Here is a 21847-nt window from a genome sequence, read left to right as displayed (position 1 = left end):
ATAAATTTAGTAGACAGATGTAAAACCTTTTACTTGGGTTCAAAAGCTTAATTGCATGAATTTAAGATGAAGAAGATATGCTATAGAGGAGTTTATCCTCCAATTGATAAATTCACAACAAACATGAACAGGCAGTTTTTGAGGGGAAAAAATTCAAGCTATCTATAGTCACATGGAGAAAATGCTCTAAATTACTAATAACTAGAGAGAAAAAAATTAAAATATCTCTGAGGTTACATCTCATGTCCATCAGCTTGGTAAAGCTCATGAAAAATGGAAATGATGAATGATGGAGGGGTTGTGGAAAATTAAGCATATAGATCTAATGTGGATGCATCTGCAAAGGATTACAATCATTCTGGTAGCAATTTGGGACTGCTTCCCCAAAGCTACTAAAGTAAACCATACATGCCCTTTGACCCAGAGAAACCACTACTAGGCCAATGCCCCAAAGAGATCAAAGAAAGAGGAAAAGGTCTTATATGTACAAAAAAAAATTTATAGCAGCCTTTTTTGTAAAGGACAAAAAATTGGAAATTCAAGGGTGGTCCATCAGTTGGTAAATGGCTGAACAAATTGTAGCATATGAATGTAATGGAAGACTCATGTGCTGTAAGAAATTAATAAAGGGATAGTTTCAGAGAAACCTTAATGACTTGCATGAATTCAATATGGCCTTAGTAGATACAAAGTGACGGGAGCAGGACCAGAATAATTTATACTGTAATCAATATTATAAAAAACAATTCTGAAAGACTTAAGAATGCTGACCATTGCAATGATCAGCCTTAATTCCCAAGGACCATTGATACAGAATAATGAACTACTATGTTGAATGAAACACATTTTTTGAGCATGCCCAATATGGGAATTTGTTTTGTTCAATTCTATTCGTTACAAGGGTTTAGGTTTGTTTGTTTTTTTTTTTTTTTTCCACTTTCTTAGTAAGGGAGGGAAGAGGTGGAAATGAGGGGGGAAATGCTTAATAATTGAAAAAATAAAGTAGTTCATGTGAAAAAGACCCAGGAGTTTCAGTAGATCAAAAGTTCAACAGCTTTGGAAGCCAAAAAAAAAAGAATACATTAATATTAGACTGCATTAAGAGAAGCATAGCATCCAGAAGAAGCAAAGTTATTATCAAACTGTACTCTGCTTTGGTCAAACTACATCTGGAATAATCTGTCTAGTTCTCCATGCCACATTTTAGGAAGGACAACAAATTGAATTACAACATCAGAAAACACCAAAATTGGCAAAGAAACTGGAACCATATGAGAAATGGTTTTTAAAAATTGAGGACTCTTGACCTGGAGAAAAGAAGATTGTGGAAATATAAGGAGGGAAGAGAGGAAACAATTGCTGTATAATATGAAGTGTTGACTCATGGAAGAAAAATTAGAATTGATCTAGTTGACCCCAGAGGATAGAATTGGGAACAACAGTGGAAGTTAAAGGGATATAGAATGATAAAGGGAAAAACTTCCTGACAATTGATATTGTCAAAAAACTGGAATGGGTTCTTCTTGAAGGCAGTGAGTTATGTGTATATATATATATATGGTTATATGTATTATACATATATAGTTATACATATACATATAGTTACACATATATAGTTATAAATTTATACATATATAGTTATACATGTATGTGTGTATAGTTATGCATATATAGTTGTACATAGTCATACATATGTGTGTATACACGCATGTATGTATGTATGCATGATGTCGAATGTGGGATTCAACATCAACAGTTTCAGAAAAGGCTAGAGTTCCCTGAGTGTCCTTCCAAATATGAAATTCTGTAACTCTGTGAAATGCAGTCATAAAAATTTTTGCTCTAAGTAGGCCTGACTTTTGAATTCATTTCCTCTCTCTTTGCTTGCTTCTTAATACAAATAATTGTTCCTAAGTTTTTCTACCACTGTATCAGCTTAATAATACTTCTTTTTACTCAATACTGTATTTCTACCTAAATGACTAGGTCATAGAATAATAGTGTTTTATGATTTAGAGCCTGTAGGGACCTTACAGGCCATGTGGTCCAACCTTTTTATTTTATAAATGAAGAAACTGAGGCACAGAAATATACAGAGACATTGCCCAAAGACATACAGCTAGTAAGTGCCATGTGGGATTTGAATTCATATCTTCCTGACTCCAGATTCTTGTCCCCTACCCACTAAACCAAGCTAGTTTCAGACTAAGTATTTGACTAGCTAATTCATTATTTTTTTTTATGCTTTGTCTATGTGCTCAGATTTGTTTTCTGATTAGAAGATTCTCATCCCCATCTCTATCTATGGAAAATGTATTTCTTATTAAGGACCAGCTCAGATTCTATCTTCTCCATGAAGTTTTCCCTAATCATTTCAGCTGAAAAAGGGATTTCTCCCAACTCTGAATTCTTATAGGGGCACTCATATCTATGCAATTTGGAAGTCATTTATCAGATACTCTCTTGTATTGTTATTTGTATGAATGTCCTATCTCCTTATTAAATTGGTAGTTCGTAGAGGTCAAGGCCTATTTCTTATACATCTTTGTGTCTACACATTCATAATATGAACATATATGTTGCACATGTCCATACATACATGCACAGGACTATATGGAGTGTTCCTACATACACACACACACACACACACAATTTCAAAGTCAACAGACATCAAGTACATATGCTAAGGATACACTATGCTAAGCACTGGGGATACAAAGAAAGGCAATAACCATGCTTGCCCTCAAGGAGCTCACAATCTAATGAAGGAGACAGCAAGCAAACAAATGACTATATATACATATATATATATATGTATATATACAGCATCTATTCAGGGTAAATTGGGGATAATGTCAGAGAGAAAGTGGTACTAATGAGATGAAGTGAACAACAAATGTCTGAAAGAGAAGGTATGATTATTTTTGGAAAATACAATACATTAGCTTAAATTCACACTAAGATGTCAATGACTGATAGTATCTTATAATACAGCATCCATGCACACAAGGGGTGTGCTAGAGCCAGCCCTAAATAACATTCAAAAGCCTATTGTTAAATTTTCCATGTTGAGCATTAACAACCTAGGAATTGGTAATTGCTACAAATCAGGGCTCAGTTTATTATTTTGTTGATTTCTAGACTTAAGAAAATGTTAATAATGCAGATCAAACTTCGAAGTGGAATGATATACATCTTATTAAAATGTATTTATAACATTCATTTTTAAATTTAGTTTCAAATTTTCTTTCTCCTGCCCCTCCCCCACCCATTGAGAAGGCAAGCAATATATCAATTATACATGTGAAGCTATACAAAACGTATTTCCATATTAGCCATGTTGCAAAAAAATTTTTAGAAAGCAATAAAAAGCAAAAAAAAAGTAAAGAAAAGGAAAAAGGTATGCTTCAGTCTACACTCAGAGTTCACAAATTCTCTTCTCTCTCTGGAGGTAGATAGCATTTTTCATCATGGGTCCTTTGGAATTTTCTTGGATCATTGTCTTGATCAGAGTAGCCAAGTCATCACTGATTGATCATTGATCCATGATCACACATCACTGATCATCACACAGTGTTGCAGTCACTGTGTACAATGTTCTACTGGCTCTGCTCATCTCACTCTTTATTAGTTCATACAAGTCTTCCCAGGTTTTTCTGAAATCATCCCCATCCTCACTTTTTACAGCACGGTAGTATTCTGTTGGAATCAGATGCCACAACTTATTCAGCCATTCTACAGTCGATGGGCATCCCCTCCATTTCCAATTCTTTGCTGCATATATGTCTTATTTTCCTGGAGGGTCCGGTGGTTAAACATTTACCAGCATCCTCCTATATTGCTCTATAATCATTGCTTGAGCTTAGTAGAAGGCTCAGGGAATGAAGTTATCGTTGGAATCAATGGAAGCCCAGTGACTGACTAGAAGGTAACAATAATAATAAAAATAATAATAATAACAACTAGCACTTACATAGCATTGTAAAGTTTGCAAAGTTCTTTATATCCATTATCTTGTTGGATCCTCACCCGCCTCTTGCATGAGAGCAAGTTTTGATAGGGAAAGGACGGGGAAGAAAGAACATATGATATTGGATGCTGGGATTGAATACCATAAATGAAAGATCATAGAACGAGAAGTCAACTTTTCCAAGCAATCTTTCACAGTTCTAAGAAGTTACCTTGTCCTCTCTAGGCTGTTCCAAAGACGTGCCCAAAATGCACATATCTACTCAGTATTTAAGATTCTCCAGAGAAGAGAGATACTTATAAGTCAACCTTCTACAAGAAACTTTGCCTACATCTTATTGTCTTCTCTCTAAAATCATCTCCAATTTATTCTCTCTCTCTCTCTCTCTCTATCTATATATATATCTATATATCTATATATCTATATCTATATCTATATATATATATATAATATGTACACACATATGTATGTATGTATACTTTGTTTCTACACAGTGTCTCTCCCCACCCCCAATTAGACTGTGAGCCCTTTGAGGTCAGGGATTGTTTTTGTCTTCCGGTCCCCAGAGCTTAAAAGTGCCCGACACATAGTAGACCCTTCACATATACTTATTCGTTTGACTTGCATACTGGTTCTTCAGGTTATATCACTGTGCTTTGTTGTTTTTTCAAGGTTGTTGTTGCTGCTGTGGCCGCCACTGATTTTACTTGAAGGGAGGTGGTTGTTTAGCTCCATAATCTACCTACCTCTTGGTGTTAGTTTCCCACATTTTTTTTTCTCATTCCTGTGGAGCTGGTCCTATCATTTGGCCTGCCTGACACCGGAAATCAGAGAGAGAGTGAGGACTCCCAGGGTAAATGACCCAATGGAAGGGTGGAGAAAAGTGGAAGGGATCTTATTTCAAGTGAATAATTATTTCAATTCACTTCTGTACTCTCTCATTCCTTCTCTTCTTTCTCTTCCTCCACCTCCTCCCTTACATTTTGTATCATCAATTTAACTCAAGGAGGAGTCTCCAATAGAAAGAAAAAAAGACCCTTTGTTAACAGAGATAGTATCCCCACCCACAATGAAGAGCCAAATTCCTCTCCATATTTATGTCTCCTACCCACACTCTCTGTCATACCATTTAACACCCAAAAGCTCAGCTGTGCCCAAATCCTTTTGGCACTTACTACAAATACTGGTTGTCTCCTGGTGCAGAGAGTCTTTGATTCAACCAAGGGAAGCTATCAAATGACCCCAGGAACTGTCTGAGCAACCATCAGGCAGGGAAGAGAAGGGAAAGAATAAACATCTATATAGCACCTACTGTGTGCCAGGCACATAAGCAAGTAAGTATCTCTCTACACTGGAGAGACAAAGGTCTACTATGATATAGTAAGAATTATATTTATATTATATACATAAATATTTTTATTTAAATATGAATGAATTATAATTTATTTTAATTAATTAAATTCAAATAAATTAAATATTAGATTAAATTTAAAAATTAAATATTAAATAAATAATAATTCTATAAGGCAAAGGATCTAGGTTTAATCCCTGGTTCTTCCATTTACTATTTATGTGACCTTGAAAAAAAATCATTTCTGGTATTGTGGAGGTAGTAAAGTAGAAAGAGACTTGGATTTGGAAGTAGAGCTTGTTGTTCAGTTCTTTTGTTGTGTCTGACTCTTCATTTGAATGGGGTTTTCTTAGCAAAGATACTAGAGTGGTTTGCATTTCCTTCTCCAGTGAATTAGGTGATTTACCCAAGTGCACACAGCTACTAAGTGTCTGAGGCTGGATTTGAATTCAGGACTTCCTGACTCCAGAGCTGGTGCACCACCTAGTGGCCCCCAAGTTGTTCTAGACTTTAGCCAGGTGTAGACTAAGGAATCACACTTCAGGGGTCTGAGTCAGAGATACAAAGATACTTGGGTCCTCTCAGCACCCAGGGCAATGGCGTCCTCCTGAAAAAGAAGAGTGAATAATACCCATTCAGCACATTTGGGTCTAGCAGAGAGGTGACAAAGCAAACTGAGGGCACGTGGGGAGACAGTCCACAGACAGACACATTTCTGACAATAGAGAATACCGGAGTCACAAAAAGCCTGTTTGATCGATCCCCAAGGTTTGTGTGATAGATAACTTCAAGCCACACTCACTCAACAAAGAGTCATTGAGCCCCTGCAACACTGCCAGAGATGACAGCTGGAAATCAGGACTCTCAGGAGACAGGAGAGAAAGAAGGACATACCTGGACCACTGGGGTCCCCAGGCTCTGGCCCATACACTTGGGCCTTCTTTTTCTCAGGATAATTATGATGTTCATGATGATAGCTGACATTGAACTTGAACTTTAGGCTTTGCTCCTATTAGATATGTTATCTCAAGAAGGTAATGTTGCATAATCGATAAAGAGCCCACCTCAATGCCAAGAAGACTTAACACATGTTGGCTGTGTGACCCTGGATAGGTCACTAATTCCTCAGTGTTCTAGGCCATGGTATCAAACTCATATAGAAATGGAGGTCACTAAACCATGCATAAGGATTCCTAAATTATACATCAGGCCCACTCAGGACAGTGGGGGATGGGGGATGGATATCACCTCTACTCTAGACAAATACCCAAGTCAGACCCAAACCCAATTAAAATGTAATTGGGAAATGTTTAACAAAATAAATAAAAATGTAATACAACACAGATAGTGCTAATTTGTGGTTTTCTAAGTCACTATGAGGACCACAAGGTTTAAACATCAATGCTCTAAGACACTGGGATTTTATCATAAGGGAGTTCTCTATACCAATAAAATCACAGGTCCTGTCTCTATTCCTGTCTTAATCCAATTCACAGATCCTAGGCCCTTTCCCTTACACTCACAGATGAACAGGATTTATAATTGGAAGGAACAATAGGAATTACCTCATCTAAACTTCCTCATTCAACCAATGAGGAAACAGAGTCCAAAAGAGATTAGCCCAAAGTCACAAAGATTGTAACAGCAAAGCAAGGATGTAAACTGTGGTCCTGCAACTCTGATTCCAATATTGTTTCAATTGAATCATTCTACCTCTTTAATAACAATTCACCCTTGATGTTTTCTGTTACACTTTACAAAGCACTTTTCTCACTGGAGCCCTGTAGCATACACATTACAGGTATTAATACTGTAATACCCATTTTACAGATGGGAAAACCAAAGGCCCAAAGAAGTTAAGAGATTTGCAATCAGTCACACACAGCTGGTAAAAGTGCCAAATTTTGAATCTGCCTTAGGCCTTCTGATTCCAGTTCTTTCTACTGCAGTATGAGAAATGAACCAGTCACTGGAACAAACTCAGATTTGAGGTCCCATGCAAGCCAACCCTACCTCCTTCAATTTTGGGCTAGTATGTTAAGATTTAGATTGGGTCTTTTTTGTTCCCATCTTTGAGATAAACAAATATGCAATCTTTATTGATTTGAAGAAAGGAAACTGGCGTTTCTTATTTCATTGAACTTTTTAGAAGCTACGGCTTTGATTTGTCCTAAGATCTTTCTGTGTTTATTGATTAAATCAACCAGAAGCCATTAGATTGTTCCAGAAAAGCAGTTTACACAACTTTGTAGTTTTACTATATGCCTGGGTTACTCAGAACAAAACCCTGTAGGATTGGGGAGATCTATAATACTCATAATATTTTATCAAAGATGAATATTCCCTGGAAGCATACCTGTCACAGGAATTGCTTTATGTTGAATCTATTTTAACAATGAGATGCTAAAAGCAATCTTTTTCCATCTCCAAGGAATTTCTGCCTCAGTACAAATTTGTTGAGCTTGCCTGCAGCAGAAATGGGAGTCGGAGAACCACTGTTGAATTTTGCTCTTGATGTATATTAATACATCCCCAAATTACATTAACTTCTTTGCATAGAGAGGATTGCCAAAACTGAGAATGCCACATATTTTACATTCCAGGAAAAGCAGCATAAAAATCAATGTTTAAAATGATTTTCCCAATCTGCAGTTAATTAGTCAAGGGACTATCAGACCTGAGGAGAACAAAGCTAACACCCTCTACAATGATTGTGTGCCTAGTCACTTTTTAAAACTATGCTTTCCAAGCCCTTTGGGTTTTAAAAAGGAATTCCTCTCTCCTGGTAGATGCTTGTTCATGTAGCTTTGTATGCAGTCTAGCCTAGAAATAAGATGTATCTTAGCATGATTCCATAGTCCTTCCTTGGTGGTTTTTAGTAGAAGTGTTGGTAGACTGAGGACTACATGAGTTCTTTAGTGACTAGATTACTGTCCTGGAAAGAAATATAAAATGCCTCATTCTCTCATTTGTGTTTAGAATTATATTATCAAACTGTCATGTGTTATAGGGAATTGTGTACATGTCTTCACATACATACACATTTATTCCTCACCCCAGTTTCCAGATTTCTTTTTTTTCTCACCCCAGTTTCTAGACAATGGGGACTATCTCTTGTAATAATTATAGTTATAATAATAATTGGCATTTATTTGGTTTTTTAAAGTTTACAAGATGTTTCATATGCTTCATTTGCTATTATATTTTTCCTACTGCCTCATAGCAACTAACACAATGACATATACATAGTAGGCACTCAATAAATAGGAATTAGTGAAAAATTGAAACCAAAAAAAAAACCATTTTGTTTACATGATAGGTTCTCATAATAATCTTGTCTTGTGTTCACTAGAGTGAAGTTTTAGTTTTAACTCAGGGAACCTGAATGTCACCTCTGTTATCTTTGTTATGGAAATATTTTTAAGATTTGGTAGTAACCTCTTATTTTGAGAGTAAGTACTGGACTGTAAGCTTGATGAGGGCAAGAATGGCATTTATTTAAACCTGCACTTCCCCTAGTGCCTAAGGTAATACTTGACATACTTGTTTGTAGAATGAATGGCCCATGTACATAGAGACTGCTGAAGACTAAAGTGTGTAGTTGATTGAAAAGGGATCTCAAAAGTCTTAGCTAGGAAGGATTAGAGAAAGACTAGTTTCACAAAATGTCACAAAAAATTCTTAACAGCACAATATTCATCAGTACTGGTCACAATTCTCCATTTTGACCCTCCACAAAATGATGTCTGTGCTACCACTGGTCTCCATGACCCTTTTGGCTGACACAAGTTTCATTCTGATGCCATTGATTCCAGTGTGTTGTTGACTTTTCAAGATCCTTGCCTATTACATATGGAATATCCTCCATGAGATTTTTTTTCCAGTTCTCAGAAAAGATCCTAAAAGTAATTTGGGCTCCCCGGTAAACCCTGGGCTTCTCCTAGTGGTTTTTAGCTTTTCCCACCACTATCCCTCTGATCAGTAGGTTTGTGAGAATATTTAGGGCATTCAAGACTAAAGTATGATTAATTCTCTCATGATATTTAGTGTTAGACCCTCTTAGCCTAATGAGCAAATAAATAATTGACATACTTAAGGGTCTGACCTGACTTTCCAGTAGATAGAAATGGTATACTTTCGTTAAGTTAAAAAGTTAACCCAGTTGGCCCACAAAAGTTGAGGGGCTTGGTTGAAGGTGGCATGACTTTATCCCGACCTTTCAAATACTTGAAGATAGCCATTATATCACCTCTTTTCTCCAGGTTAAATGTCACCAGTTCCTTATACTATGTATCATGTGGCATAGCCTCTGGTTTTGTCACAATTCTGGTCACTACTCTCTTCTGGATAATCTGCAGCTTGACAACATTCCTCTTAAAATGTAGTTCCCAGAAAACCAGATAGAGTACTACCTGGGCCTCTCACCTCCTGGGTTCTGGACACTATTCCTCTCTTGTTTAGCAGAAGGATGTTAACTATTTTGGTTTCCATGTCTCACTGTTGACCAATATTAAATTTGCAGTCTACTAAAAACTCTACATCTTTTTCAGATGAGCTGCTATCTTGTACCATCTACCCCACCCTATACTTAGATCTCTAATGGATGCCATGTTGTTACATTGGGGGAGGAGGAAAGTGAAGTTATTTGTGGTTATCTTTGGCTAAAATGAAGGGGATGTTAGTAAATCGGTGGAAAGTATCTAGACATTTTAATGGAGGCTATTTCTAATTCCATTCTTGGAAAAGTTGTTCTAATCCAGGACATTTCCCAGTCTTGACTTCTATTTACTCTTAGAGCTTTTGTGCACATACCCTGCAATAAAGGAAACATGACTAAAACCAAAATTGGAGATGCTATGACATATTTCGTAATTTATATGGACATATTTTGAGTAACTTATAAAGTAACTTCATGTTGCCTTTCAGTTATCTTCCAAATATAATTCTAGATACTGCATTCATATATTATGAGGTTCAGGTTATCATTACAAGCAATCACTTCAAACTTCACTCACCACAGAGTCCTTAACTAGTGCAGCCCTATTGACAATCCTTTGATATACACCTTGGAGACAAGAGGATTCAGGTCATTTCCCATAGGAAGCCCAAGTCTGCAGCTTCCTTCCAGCTATCCATCCACCTGAGGCCCAGCTCATTCACTTTATGGCCAACTGGAGAACAATACAAAGCTTCTATTTTTAAGTGTTCTCCATAGATAGAGAAGCTAACCTGGGACCTATGTGCCATTTCTTCTTAGGCTGTTTTTTCTTCTGTCACCATCCCATTTCAGTATTTGAGTGAAAGACTTTATTATATCCATTCCCTAGGGAGCCATTTTGTTTTGTTTTTAAAGAAAAAAAGAAAGCCAATGAATAAATTAAGGGAATAGCCTGTTCCAAGGGGTCAATGGTTCATTTGCCAAGAACTTTCCCAAGACCCACACAGGATAACTGTGCCACTAAGCACACTAAGTTATTCTCTGTGGTCATCTTTGCCACACTGAGGTCACCCTGTCCCCTTCCTAGCCCAATGTTTATCTTGAGGGTCAGAGGAGACTTGGTGGCAATGTCCACCCTAGTTTAGGTCCTTGTTACCTCTTGTCTAAACTGCTGTAGGAGATTAACTCATCTTTTCTCCTACCCTTCAGATCAGTCCTTCATCAGATTAGCCTTCCTAAAACCATTTTCATCATGTCACTCTCCTTTGTTGACCTCACTAGAGGATCTGAAGGTGCCATCCCCGGTCACCCTGGTCTATATCTTGTCACTGGACCCAGATGGCTCCAGAGGAGAGAGTGAGGCTGGTGACTTTGTACAGCCCTCCCTCACTTAAATCCAATTCACTTGCAAGTCATGGCATCACCTTCCTGATGTCATGGTCCTCTTCAAGAATGAAAGACAAACAACAACAGAGTAATGAGGTATAAATAGTGAACAGCTACATAAATGATTGCAATTAACATTATTTTACAACATTGGGCAAAATGTTGATTTTTCTTCTTATTTTGTTGGTTATGCAATATGTGCAATCGTCATCAGGATTGGCAGTTTTCTGCGGTATCATGTACTGTTTAATCATCAGCATTATCATCACATGTGTAACATTCGTACATAAGAAGCAGAAACCCTGTATCTTGTTTTCCAGTAGCTTGGTTTTCCTTGTCTATGACCCCCTTCCTTCTAATTCCTCAGGACTGTACTTCCTTGTGGCCATCTCACCCCCATTACTCCCATCCTCTTGCACTCTATTTCCCAACCTCAATGTTAGGGATCCTGAGAGAGTGCTTCCTAACCCATGGCCCCCGTGCCAAGTGTCCTCAGTCCTGAAGGACTTGAGAAATCAGAAACTCTCTTTTTTGAAGCTGTGAAGCATGGATCTTCATTGATACCATGTATATTATAGGGGGAAGGATGGACCCAGGTCAGAAAGGATGACACTTGGAGAGGGGAGAAGGCATAATGAGAATGTTTTTTGGATCCCAAAGTCTTCAAGCAGAGGAATGGGTGGGTTAATGGAGAGAGGGAAAGAGAAGAAGGAATGTAGGTGATCTAGGCATCTGAATATCCCTAATTATTCATAAATAACTAAAGTGGGCTGACCTTCAGACCTAGGTTTAGTTAGACATAGTATGATTTTCATGGCAGAAAACCTCCTATAATATTTAGCTAACATTTATATAGCATCTTCTATGTGCCAGTGGGCACTTTGATAAGCATTTTACAAATATGTCTTTTGATCCTCACAATCCTGAGAGGTAGGTACTGCTGTTAGCCCCATTTTACAGTTGGAAAAACTAAGGCAAACAGAGGTTAAGTAACTTGCCCAAGGTCACATGTTTAGTTATTGTCTAAGGCCACAATTGAACTCAGGTCTATCTGACTCCAGGCCCAGCACTGTATCCATTGCACCACCTAGCTGCCCCATCCATGAGATCTCCTCACCTGGTGGTTTAACATGAGACAAAATATTTCATTCCAAAATTAAAGATAAAAACTTTAACAGTGCAATACCTTTAAGAGTTAACTCTTTTTTTTCTGGAAGTGCATCAAAGTAAAAATGAATGTTATTAGACTTTCCTGCTTTGGGAGCCTGAAATGGTCAAAGAATATCTGGAAACCTCAAGACAAACAGTTTTGCTGACTACAGGTTCTTTTTTATCTTTGTGTAAGGAGAAATAAAAATAGTACGAAATGGTCCTGATAGTAGTATTACCAGGCACAAGAATTCTTTACCAGGCCTGTGGTCACAAAAGAAAGGCAACAGGCCATGGGCACTAAGAGCTTGTCTTCCATTACCCCTCCCCCCAAAACTGTAAGCAACTCAAGGGCAAAGATTAGCTTTTTCATCTTTGAACCTCAGTGCCTAGCACCATATAGGCACTTAACACACAGTTATTCCAATCCTTTTTATCCTAATCCATTTATTGAGGTCAGCAAGGTAGCACAGTAGATAAAGTGCCAGGCCTGGAGTCAGGAAAACTCTTTCTGAGTTCAAATCTGGCCTCAGACACCTATTAGCTATGTGACCCTGGGCAAGTCGTTTAACCCTGTTTGCCTCAGTTTCTCATCTGTAAAATGAACTAGAAAAGGAAATGGCAAACCACTCCAGTATCTGTGCCAAGAAAACCTCAAGTGGGGTCATGAAGAGTCAGACGCAACTGAAATGACAAAAATTCCAATCCAATGGACTCCAGTGAACTTACTATGTACATGGTCCTGTGCTTAAAAGCTATGGCACAGAAACAAAACAGCCCTACCTTCAGTAAACTTGAAGTCTGGGGGTAGCGATGACGAAGGAATATAACATGTCGAATTGAATTGTGTTGAATTGGTCCAAAACTGCCACTATATAACAATGTTTTTTCATGGAACCAGGAACATTCTGTTGAAGCCAGGTATCTTCAGACTTAAATTATATGAAGCTTCTTTTGAGTGACTCCCCAGAAATCTCTCAGCAATCTGACAATATGCTTCCTCTTCTACCTTGAACCATTCAAGTATCAATAAGCCTTTCTGAAATGGTCATTTCCACTGAGAAGAATTCCATCAGTATCTACATTGTAGTTCCAGGCTGAATTTCCCACTGCCCTGTTTTAAAGTCCTTCTTGTCCTGGAAGCCACCTTCACCATCATGCTTTAAAAAGTCTTATCCTGGAAGTCTCATTCCTCCAACCTCATAGCTTTCTCACAATGGAAGACACTTCTGCCCCTGAGGCTCCTTCCTTTGATTGGCTGTTTCTTCCTGATACCTCCATTTTAAGAAGGGCCCTAGGCCAGCCATGTTCACTCTTTTAGTCTGCTCTGAGCCCCTTTCCTGATCTCCTTCAACCCTCCTTCTCCTCATCTGCTTTTCAGTTTCCTTGTCTGTGCTATCTTCCCCCATTAGAATGTAAGCCCCTCAGGGGCAAGGACTGTCTTTCATTTTGTTTCTCTTTGTATCTCCAGTGCTTAACCCAATATTTGGCACTGAGTAAATGCATAATAAATGCATTTATTTAGATATTGAAGGGGACATATCTGGGAAGCAGAATCTACCAACAATTCATTTCCTGGACAGTGATGTTTATTCTGTAAACTTAAGCTTTGAAAGGGAAAATAAAGAGAGATGAGGGTGGTTCATGGAATATGGTCCCTAATTCCCCACAAGAACATTATAAATGCAATTAATTTTACTGTGTCAGCACATAACTTAACAAGCATCCAGAAGCTATATACAGAGATATTTAGGTATACATTTCTGTTGGTTTCAGATAACTCTTGAGAGGCTTAATCTACACAACCTTCAGCAAGTCAGTTCTAACCCACTTAAACAAGCATTTATTAAACATTGTTCGAGGCACTGTGCTTGAAGCTGGTAATACAAAGACAAAATAAGAAAGTCCCTGTCCTTGGGTTTGAGAAAGGAGAGAAAACTAATAACTAGGGGGATCAAGAAAGGTTACTTCTAAGAAGAAGACTTTGAGTTGAGCCTAGAAAGAAGCTAAGTATTGTACAGAGCCACCTCTGGGACTGAGGTGAGTTGAGGAGAGAGTACATGGAGGCAATGGATGAATGAATGAATGAATGAACACACAAGCATTTATTAAGCACTTACTATGTATCGAGCATAGTGCTATCTGCTGTTAATACAAATACAAAAAATAAGATGTTTTCTGTCCTCGAGAAGCTTAGATTTTAATTGAAAAAACATGAAGGAATGGTATCCAGGGAGGGGAGCTTCAGTCAGGGTAGTCACAGGGAAGGTGAGTAGTCATTAAAGTCACAAAACAATTTAAGAGGAAATAGTTTGGAAATTGATGGGGGTTAAGGGGTGGGGTGGATTGCAAAATGTGTAAATCAGGGGATGGTTGGTAGATCAGTTGTCCGGTAGATCAACTTGTAGATTAGTAATGCAGGGAGTGATAAGAAATAAAACTGGAAAGGTAGGCTACAGCCAGATTGTGAAGGACTCTGACTGCTTCTCTGGGCCTGTTTCATCAGTCATGAAATGGTGGGGGTTAGACTAGATGATCTCTAAAATCTATAGCCTCAGTTCTAACACTCCATGAGTCTATAAATTCAGATATGCCCAGTTCCACAACATTTTTATTTTTATAAAGGTCACATGCCCTTGACTATCCTTTATTTGTCATCCTTTCTGTCCTTGTCTTGAACCTTGAATGGATTTCTGGGCTATTTTATAAAGCAGAAATTTTTCATTTGCCTTCACCTCATTGGAAAAAAGTAGCTTGTATTAGGATGAAAGGTGACTGTTTCTTTGTTTTTCATCTGAATGTTTTTGAAGATATAAGCCTTTAAACTTGATGGTAAGAGAGTAAATTTGGATAGTAATAACATAAATAATAGCTTAAATTTACATATAGTGCTATTATAAAAGTGTTTTTCTAATCCTGTGAGATAGGTGGTACAGCTGTTACTATTTGCATTTGAGGAAAAAGGAAACAGATTCATCAAGGTGAAGGGATTTATTCTGGTCAAGAGGTATACTGATAAATGTTTAACAACTGTGTGTCCCTCCCCCCCCCAAAAAAATAAAACACTCACAGGGTACAGTTTTAAGTTTAATCTGAATTATCAATACTTTGTCTAGACAATCAATGAGATAATTAATCATGCCATGATTTTGTAGCTTTGCTGATTTCTGAGGTGTAAATACACTGAAAATTTAACAATCAGCTCTTATGAGACAGTTTGAGTTGACTCTGCACATTTATTAAAATACATTTTATTAAACACTTATTATGTTTCAGGCACTATGCTAAGTACTGATGATACAAAGACAAAAGACAGTCCCTGCCCTCAAGGAACTTACAATCTAATAGAGAAGATAACATGCAAATACATACAAAACAAGATATAGATAGGATAAATAGGAAGTAATTAACAAAGGGAAGGCCCTAGAATTAAGAGACTTTGGGAAAGACTTCCTATAAAAGATGAGATTTTAGTTGGGACTTAAAGGAAGCCAGGGAAATCAGTAGGTAGAGTTGAGGAGGGAGGGCATTCCAGGCATGAGTGATAGCCAAAGAAAGGGCAATGTCTTATTTAAGGAACAGCCATGAAGCCAGTTTAACTGGATGGAAGAGTAATAAGGCAGTAAAATGTAAGAACACTTGGAAAGTAGGAGAGGACTAGGTTATAAAGGTCTTTGAATGCCAAACTGAACATTTTATATTGGATCCTGAAGGTTATGGGGGACCACTAGAGTTTTTTGAGTGGGGGAATGATATGGTTCTACTCGCACTTTAGAAGAATCATTTTGGTGGCTGAAAAGAGGAGGGATAAGAATGGGGAGAGACTTGAGGCAGACCTACTACTAGGCTATTGCAATAGTCAAGGTGTGAGGTGATGGAGGCCTGCACTAGAGTAATGGCAATGTCAAGGGAGAGAAGAGGGTGTATATAAGAGATGTTGCAAAAGTGAAATCAACTGGTCTTGGCAACAGATTGGACATGAGGGGTGAGAAGACAGTGAGGAGTCAAGGATTACTCGTAGGTTGAGAGCCTGAGAGACAGGGAGGATGGTATTGCCCTCTACAATAATAGGGAAAATAGGAGGGGATGGGGGAAAGATAATGAGTTCAATTTTGGACATGGTTAGTTTATCTCCTGAACATCCAGTTTGAGATGTCTGAAAGGCAGTTGGGGATGTGAGACTGTAGGTCAGCAGAGAGGTTGAAGCAGAATAGATAGAGTTGAGAATCATCAACATAGAGGTGCTAATTAAATCCATGGGAGCTGATGAGATCACCAAATGAAATTGAATAGAGAGAGAAGAGAAGAGGACCCAAGACAGAGGCCTGTGGGACACCTATGGTTAGTGGGCATGACCCCAACGAAGATCCAGCAAAGGAGACCAAGAAGTATCCTTCAGATAGATAGGAGGAAAACAAGGAGAGACTGGCATCCTGAAAACCTAGAGAGAAGAGACGATCAAGGAAGAGATGGTGGTCAGCAGTGTCAAAGATTGCAGAGAGGTCAAAAAGAATGAAGACTGAGAAAAAACCATTGGATTTGGCAACTAACAGATCTTTGGTAACTTTGGAGAGAGCAGTTTTGGTCAAATGGTAAGGCTGGAGGCCACATTGTAGGAGGTTAAGAAAAGAGCGAAAGGAGAGAAAGTGGAGGCCTTTTTGAGGAGTTTAGCTACAAAGGGCAGAAGAGATAAAGGATGATGGTTCACAAGGTCACATGGCTAGTGTTTGGTTGTGACCATAACCCAGGTCTTCATGACTACTAATGCAGTGTGCTTTGCAGTGAACTATGAAGCTTCCCTAAAGAGCGAAAGAGATAATATTTGTAAAGTGCTTAGCACAGTGCCTGGCATGTAATAGGTACTTCATAAATGCTTGTTCCCTTACCTATCCCCCACTCCCCAAGACTATATAGAACATATATCCCACTAATACAATAACATTGCTGAGTTGAAGAGGCAAAACATAGACTTGAAGAATGTTAGAACCAACAGGTACCTTATTGGACCTACCTCCTCATGTTATAGATGAGGAAACTGAGTGCCAAAGATGGGAAGAGACTTCAATGAGGTCACACCCCTGATGGTGCAGGACTTGAACACAGGAATTCTGAATAGGTTCTGGTACTTTCTTTCTTCACTCACTTCGAAATTCTCACTGCCATCCTATTAGAGACACCCAGTAGGACATTCTAGGACTTGACATGATAGGCAGATAGTCAGTTACCTAGCATTTCTTTGTTTGTTTGTTTGTTTGTTTGTTTGGCTAGGCAATGGGGTTAAGTGACTTGCCCAGGGTCACACAGCTAGTGAGTGTTATGTGTCTGAGGCTGGATTTGAACTCAGGTCTTCCTGTCTCCAGGGCTGGTACCCTATCCATTGTGCCACCTAGCTGCCCCATACCTAGCATTTCTTAAGTGTCTACTATGTGCCAAGCATTGTGCCAAACTAACCTCTATTTATCTCTGTCAGTTACAGGCAGCTGTTACATAATGGAAATAAAACTGAACTATCAATCAGAAAACCTTAGTTGCAGCTCAGTTCTGCCATTAAATGTTTGACCAAGATTATAAACAAACAGTTCTCAAGAGAATTGGAAACTATTAACAACCATATGGAAAAATGTTCTAAATCATTATTACTAAGAGAAATGCAGATTAAAACAACCCTAGGTTTCACCTCACACTCTGTAAATTGGTAAAGATGATAAATACTGGGAATAGTCAGTGTTGGAGGGGTCACAGACAAAATAAGTATACTAGTACATTGTTGGTAGTGCTGCAAATCAATACAACCATTTTGGAAATAAATGTGGAATTATGCAAATAAAGTAATTAAAATGTCCATATCTTTTGATCCAGTGATTTTACTACTAGGCTTATACTCCAAGGAGGCCAATAAGTAAAAGAAAGTCTCCATAAATACCAAAATATTCGTAGTACCACATTTTGTAACAGCAAGGAATTGAACACAATGTAGATATCGTTGATTGGTGAATGGCTAAACAAATTGTGGTACATAAATGCCCTGGAATATTGTGGTCCCAACAAAAATGACAAAAATGATGAGTATAGAGAAGCAAAGAATGATTTACATGAACTGATGAAGAATAAAATAAGTAGAGATAAGAAAACAATATACACAATAACTACAGCAAGTAAACAGAAAGAACCACAAAAAAATTAAAATCGACTGTTTTAAAATGACAGAAAGCAAGCATGGTTCCAAAGAAGAGAAATGAGAAAACATGCCACTTTATCCCTATGTAAAGGTGGGATGTCCTCAGAGTACATTGCACATATTTTGTGGCCAGGTAGGTGGCATAATGAATAGGGTACAGAGTCTGAAGTCAGGAATACTCTTCTTCCTGGCCTCAGACACTCAGTAGCTATGTGACCCTGGGCGAGTCACTTAACGTTGTTTGCCTCAGTTTCCTCATGTCTAAAATGAACTAGAGAAGGAAATGGCAAACCACTCCAGTATCTTTGCCAAGAAAACCCCAAATGGAGTCATGGACAGTTAGACGTGACTGAACAACAAACTATTTTAAGGCTTTTTGATATATTGATCAGTGTTGCTGATTTTTTATCTTTTTTTCCTCCTTTAAAATATTATTTGCTATATGGGATTAGTGTCTGGGAAGAAGCAGGAATTTGAGGGGCAATTTTAGTGATGTTAAAAACAAGAGATATAAATAAAAATATTTTTAATTGACTTTCAATAGTCAATTAACTTTTCTGAGCCTTAGCTTATCAATAAATTGGAGATAATAATGCCTATCTCACAGGACTGTTGTGAAATTCACCTGAGAGAATATATATGAAATAGATGAAGGAGCCGAGATTTCATCATTGTGAGGACCCTCCCTTTCTGTCAACTCCTTCTTCTAGACAAACTGCAGCCTATGAATTCTTTTATAAGTCCTAGGGAGTTGCTCAGGGCTATGGGAGGTTGAAGAATTTACCCAGGACCACATAGCTCCTAAGCTTCTGAAACAGAGTTTGAATCCTGACCTTCCTGACTCCAGCTATGTACAACAACAACAATAAACATTTATTTAGCATTTACTATGTGCCAGGCACTGTTGCTAAGCACCAGGAATATGAAGAAAGGGAGGGGAAAAAAAAAAAACATGCTGCCTCTCTAGGTATATGAAAGCACTATTCAAATGAAGGAGAGTTTTATAAAGGTAGTCTCACAGGTATGGTATTTTCCAAGCATGTGAATAAGGCCTAAGGGATGGAAAGGTACTAGAAGATGGGATCTACGCTATAATCCTTTCTTAAAGCAGAAAGATACCTAAACCCTCCAGGATTAATGAAAATCACTCCTATTAAAGTAGATGTGTTTTGCTGTCATAGTCAAATGTTTTTGTCTTAAAATTCTTACCTTTAGGGAGAGGGAGATAGGGGAAAGAACATGGATGTAGAGTCCAAAGACCTGAGTTTCTAACTTGTTATATGTTTAACCTGGGACAATCTACTTAATCTCCCCATGTTCTTAATTTTTTTATCTATAAAATGAAGGGCTTGGGCTGGACCATCTCTAAGGCCCTGCCAGCTTAACATACTATGATCTTATAAGTGAGAATTCAATGGCTTCATTCAATACCACTTGCCTATTTCATATATCATCTGAAAATAAAAACAGGTTATATGCCTAGGTTATACTACTTTTCAGAGTACTGTCAACAGGAGAGGATTTGAATTCCTCTCTTAATCCACATCAGTCTCATGGCCCACTTCAGTAACATGTTTTGTAATGCTGCCACTCCATGAGGCATGAATTGGAATAGAAATTAGATATGATAGAAGTTAGGGATAGAAATTAGGAATTAGATTTGAAAGTAAAGGGCTCTGAATTTGAATCCCACCTCTGATACATCTCTGACTTTGGGCCTCTCTAGGCAATGCCAGAGAGCAGCTAGATGATACAGTGGGTAGAGTGCTGGACCTATCTCATCTTCCTGAGTTCAAATCTGGCCAGACTCTCATTGGTTTTGTGACCCCGGGCAAGCTGCTTAACCCTGTTGGCCTCAGTTTCCTCATCTGTAAACTGAGTTGGAGAAGGAAATGCAAACCACTCTAGTATCTCTGCCAAGAAAACTCCAAATATGGTCACGAACAGTCAGGCATGACTGAAACAAATGAACAATAACAACAAATCAATGCCCATCTAAGCCTGTTCCCTCATCAGAAAAATAAGAGGGTTGGACAAGATAAGCTCTGAGATCCCTCCTAAGTATAAGTCTTACAACTTCATGAAGATTATATAAAGGAAGCTAGGGAAAAGGGATGGCATAAGTAAGAATCAAAGAGGTAGCAAAGAACAGCAGCTGAAATACCGAACTTGGAGTCAGAGAAACGAGTTCAAATCCTACTTAAGACAATTACAAGTTATATCGGCATTGGCAAGTCACTTAACTCCTCCCAGCCTCAGCAAAATGAATATAATTAATACCTTTAATACCTGTCTCACAGGGCTATTATGATGTTCAAATGAGATAATCTGTATTAGTGTATTAATATATTTAAAATAGATTAAACTATTTATAAACTTTAAAATGTAATAAATATCAGCTATTATTATTCATAGAAATCTGCAACAAAGGGAATTAGAATGGATTTTAGGCAGAGGCCCACATGACAGAGAGGAAGATCTTTTAGCCTAGCCATCCCTTCAATTGAAAGAGGCAGCCAGAATGCTTCCACTGCAAATATTTCCCAATGGAGATTTTATGTATGTACAGCTTGCTAAAAAGTGCTGATATTCATCTTATTTGTCTAATTTATTACTTGCTTCACCCATCCTGACTGTATGTACTGTAAATGTTGAAGCTGGTTGATTTTTATACTTTGTAAACAGTCTCATCTGCAGGTTCTGGTTCCTGGAGGATCCGAGTGCCTGACCTGCTATTTATCATGCCTTGAGACTTCAAAGTCAATGCTACCCAGGGTGAACTCTGGTATTTTTTTTCTCTTTGTCCCTGTCCAAAAGGGAGATTCCAAATGGCAGTTTTATGCTTTACATAAAACCAAGCTTTAAGCTAAGAGGCCTTGGCGTAGCAGAATCTTCAGCAATGGCGGGACTTCCATTGTCTCTCCAGCATTTTCAGTCTCACCTTGAGACAAGATTGTGTAACTAGAGCTTCCCTAACTGGATTAACTAAAATAAAAACTGACCTGAAACTTTGCCCGCAGTTTAAACTCAATCTGAATAATCCATGCCCCTCACCCCCAACTCCCTTCTCTGCCCTTTTTTAAAGGTTTGAAAAAAATCCTGGCTTACTATTACCTTCTTACCTTTTTGGTGGTTTGTTCTCACTCTGCCTACCCACCTCACTTCCCCAGATCAATATGTCACAGCTTTTGGCAGGAATGACTAGGAGTCAAGTGCCATGAGAGAATCCTCTTTCTAATAAATCTGACTCAATTAGAAATTTCTTGAGGCAGTTTGTATTGGTGAGCTTTCCAAACAGCCAGCTCTTCAGACTGTTGGAGTTTGGGCTAGAACATACCAACCTGGACATACCTAGACATACCAACCTAGAACAAA

General features: G+C 38.1%; 1 protein-coding gene across 2 annotated transcripts in view; it reads left to right on the top strand.

The window, feature by feature from the left end:
• Positions 1-21847, top strand: part of SLC24A3 (solute carrier family 24 member 3) — a 750777-nt gene that overhangs the window by 429331 nt on the left and 299599 nt on the right. The window lies entirely within an intron of this gene.

Source organism: Vombatus ursinus, unplaced genomic scaffold (assembly GCF_900497805.2).
Source record: "Vombatus ursinus unplaced genomic scaffold, bare-nosed wombat genome assembly UNPS02014841.1, whole genome shotgun sequence".
Classification (NCBI taxonomy): domain Eukaryota; kingdom Metazoa; phylum Chordata; class Mammalia; order Diprotodontia; family Vombatidae; genus Vombatus; species Vombatus ursinus.
The sequence above is the reverse complement of the archived record's forward strand: the minus strand, read 5'-3'. Positions and strand labels throughout refer to the sequence as shown.